The sequence below is a fragment of the Bombina bombina genome, chromosome 4 (assembly GCF_027579735.1).
Source record: "Bombina bombina isolate aBomBom1 chromosome 4, aBomBom1.pri, whole genome shotgun sequence".
Lineage (NCBI taxonomy): Eukaryota > Metazoa > Chordata > Amphibia > Anura > Bombinatoridae > Bombina > Bombina bombina.
In genome coordinates this window covers 1230790655-1230794851 of record NC_069502.1, presented here as the reverse complement: position 1 = coordinate 1230794851, position 4197 = coordinate 1230790655, and positions in this window count along the sequence as shown.

Below are 4197 nucleotides of genomic sequence, written 5' to 3'. Positions count from 1 at the left end.
GGACACACCGTTGGAGAAAGAAATTTATCAGGTAAACATAAATTCTGTTTTTCCAACGGTGTGTCCGGTCCGCGGCCCGCCCTGGTTTTTTTAATCAGGTCTGATGAATTATTTTCTCTAACTACAGTCACCACGGTATCATATGATTTCTCCTATGCATATTCCTCCTTTACGTCGGTCGAATGACTGGGGTAGGCGGAGCCTAGGAGGGATCATGTGACCAGCTTTGCTGGGCTCTTTGCCATTTCCTGTTGGGGAAGAGAATATCCCACAAGTAAGGATGACGCCGTGGACCGGACACACCGTTGGAGAAAGTAATTTATCAAGTAAGCATAAATTCTGTTTTTGGAGATATTGCGTAGGTGGTTGTGACAGGATGAAGAGAGCGATTGGATGTGGGGTATGAAGGACAGATTGGAGTCGAGTGTAACTCCAAGGCAGCGGACTTGGGGTGATGGGGAGATAGTGGTGTCACCGACAGTGATAGTAAAGTTAGAAACTGGAGTAGAATTAGTTGGGGGGATTAGAAGAAGCTCAGTCTTGGACATGTTGATTTTTAGGTGGTGAGAGGCCATCCAGGAAGAAATGCCAGATAAGCAGCCGCTGATGTGGGAAATGACAGAAGGAGAGAGTGCAGGGGTGGATAGGTAGATCTGAGTATCATCAGCATAGAGGTGATAGTTGAAGTCATAGCTACTAATAAGTTTACCCAGTGAGGAAGTATAAATAGAGAAGAGTAGAGGGCCTAGAATAGAGCCTTGAGGTTCTCCAACAGACAGAGGCAGTAGAGAGGATGAGTCACCAGCAAATGAGACAGAAAATGACCTATTAGAGAGATAAGAGTGGATCTAGGAGAGGGCAATGTCACAGAGCCCAAGGGAGCTGAGAGTCCGTAGGAGGAGGGGATTGTCAACAGTGTCAAAGGCAGCAGACAGGTCAAGTAAGATAAGTATAGAATAGTGGCCATTGTTTTTAGCAGAAAGAAGATCGTTAGTAACCTTGGTGAGGGCAGTCTCAGTTGAGTATTGGGGACGGAAACCAGATTGCAGGGGGTTAAGCAATGAGTTGGAGGATAGGAAGTGTGTTAGGCGATCGAAAACTCTTGCAAGGTGTATCCAGTCCACGGATTCATCCTTGTGGGATATTCTCATTCCCTACAGGAAGTGGCAAAGAGAGCACACAGCAGAGCTGTCCATATAGCTCCCCCCTAGGTCCACCTCCCAGTCATTCTCTTTGCCCGCTCTAGCAGTAGGGCCTCTCCACGGGAGGGTAAAGTGAATGTGGTGTTAGATTTGTAGTTTTATATCTTCAATCAAGAGTTTGTTATTTTTAAATGGTACCGGTTTGTACTATTTATTCTGGCAGAAAATTGATAAAGAATTCTGCTGAGAGGAAAACGATTTTAGCATGTTGTAACTAAAATCCACTGCTGTTCCCACACAGGACTGAGGAGTAACAGAAAACTTCAGTTGGGGGGAACAGTTTGCAGACTTAACTGCATTAAGGTATGTTTCAGTCATCTTTTTCTAGTCAAGACATGCTAATGCTAGAAGACTGACAAGAATCCCCATGTGGGAAGGGTAAGCCATGTTCTGAGACTCAGTATAGAATTAAGGCTTATTTAGCAGGGCTCAATAGGCTGGTTGACACTGTTGCAGGGCAATCGATTATTTTATTTCACAAAATACTCATTGTAGACACTTTTAGTGTGTTTATTACAGGGTTTTTTTCCACATGGCATGAATTTAGTCACCTAATTGGGATTTTGAAGGCCTCACAACTCCGGAGTGGAGTGGGAGGAGCCTAATTTTGCGCCTCAGTTGCGCAGTTACTATTGACAGGCTGTTCATGCTGCTTCACATGGAGGGTCCAGAGACTGTTTGAGGACTTCAAAGTAGCTTGTTTTCCCCAGAACTAATCCCTAAGGGCAGGTAGGGCCACAGCAGGTTGCTGTGTAAAGGTGCTGTAGTTTGTTAACCGGTTGTGGGCTTTAGGCTGCTCCGGTTTGGGCATTAAGGGGTTAATCAGGCTGAAACTTGTTGTGCAATCATATCGAAGCATTAGGCACATACTGTGAAAATTTCAAAACATTTGGTACATTTTTCACGGTTTTGTAAAATTGTGTGCGCTTTTTATTCCTTAAAGGCGCAGTACTGTTTATTCAAATTGTGATTTTTATTTGATTAAAGTGTTTTCCAAGCCTGCTTGTGTATAATACTAATCTGTTAAACATGTCTGACACTAAGGAAAAGCCTTGCTCTATGTGTTCAGAAGCCATGGTGGAACCCCCTCTCAAAATGTGTCCCAAGTGCACTAATGTGTCTATACATTTTAAAGATCATATTGTGTCACTTAAAAATATAGCCCTAGATGATTCTCTGACAGAAGGTAATGAGGATAGTCCGCCTTCCTCTCCCCATGTGTCATCACCAGTTACGCCCGCTCATGCGATACCTAGTACCTCTAGTGCATTGGCACCTATTACATTGCAACAACTAGCGACAGTCATGGATAATTCCCTTGCGGCCTTTCTATCCAAACTGCCAGTTTTTCCTAAAAAGCGCGATAGCTCCGTTTTAAGAACAGATGAGGAGCAGTCGGAAGCATTGGCAGGTTTATCTGATGTACTCTCACAACACTCTGAAGTGGGAGCGAGGGAGGTGATGTCTGAGGGAGAAATTTCTGACTCAGGAAAAGGTTTCTCAGCGGGCAGAATCAGATTCACTAGCGTTTAAATTTAAGTTGGAACACCTCCGTGTATTGCTTAGGGAGGTTTTATCCACTCTGGATGATTGTGACCCTATGGTGGTCCCAGAGAAATTGTGTAAGATGGACAAATATCTAGAGGTCCCTGTATACACTGATGCGTTTCCGATCCCTAAGAGGGTGGCGGATATTGTGGCTAGGGAGTGGGAGAGACCAGGTGTCCCTTTTGTTCCCCCCACTATCTTTAAGAAAATGTTCCCCATAACTGATCCCAGGCGGGATGCGTGGCAGATGGTCCCTAAGGTAGAGGGGGCAGTTTCGACATTGGCCAAGCGCACAACCATTCCAATCGAAGACAGTTGTGCTTTTAAAGATCCTATGGATAAAAAGTTAGAAGGTTTACTAAAGAAAATATTTGTTCAACAAGGTTTCCTTCTCCAACCTATTGCCTGCATTATTCCTGTAACTACTGCAGCGGCTTTCTGGTTTGAGGCGCTGGAGGAGTCGCTCCAGACGGAGACCTCATATAACGAAATTATGGATAGAATTAAGGCTCTAAAGCTGGCTAATTCTTTTATCACAGATGCCGCTTTGCAATTAGCTAAATTAGTGGCAAAAAAATCTGGTTTCGCCATTATGGCGCGCAGAGCGCTTTGGCTCAAGTCATGGTCGGCCGACGTGTCGTCCAAATCAAAATTGCTAAATATCCCCTTTAAGGGAAAGACCCTTTTCGGGCCCGAGTTGAAAGAGATTATTTCGGATATCACCGGGGGAAAGGGCCATGCTCTCCCGCAAGATAGGCCTTTCAAGGCTAAAAACAAGGCTAATTTTCGTTCCTTTCGCAACTTCAGGAGCGGTCCTGCTTCAACCTCTGCAGCAAAACAAGAGGGTAACGCTTCACAGCCCAAGGCAACCTGGAAGCCTTTGCAGGGCTGGAACAAGGGTAAACAGGCCAAGAAGCCTGCAGCTGCTACTAAGACAGCATGAAGGGGTAGCCCCCGATCCGGGACCGGATCTGGTAGGTGGCAGACTCTCTCTCTTCGCTCAGGCTTGGGCAAGAGATGTTCACGATCCCTGGACATTAGAGATTGTTACTTAGGGATATCTTCTAGAATTCAAGGACTCCCCTCCAAGGGGAAGGTTCCACATTTCTCGTCTGTCTACAGACCAGACAAAGAAAGAGGCGTTCTTACGCTGTGTAAAAGATCTACTCAAGATGGGAGTGATATATCCAGTTCCAATTACAGAACAAGGACTGGGCTTTTACTCAAACCTGTTTGTGGTTCCCAAAAAGGAAGGAACTTTCAGGCCAATCCTGGATCTAAAAATTCTAAACAAATTCCTCAGAGTTCCATCATTCAAGATGGAGACCATTCGAACAATCTTACCTATGATCCAGGAAGGTCAATATATGACTACCGTGGATCTAAAGGATGCGTACCTACATATTCCTATCCACAAAGATCATCATCAGTTCCTAAGGTTCGCCTT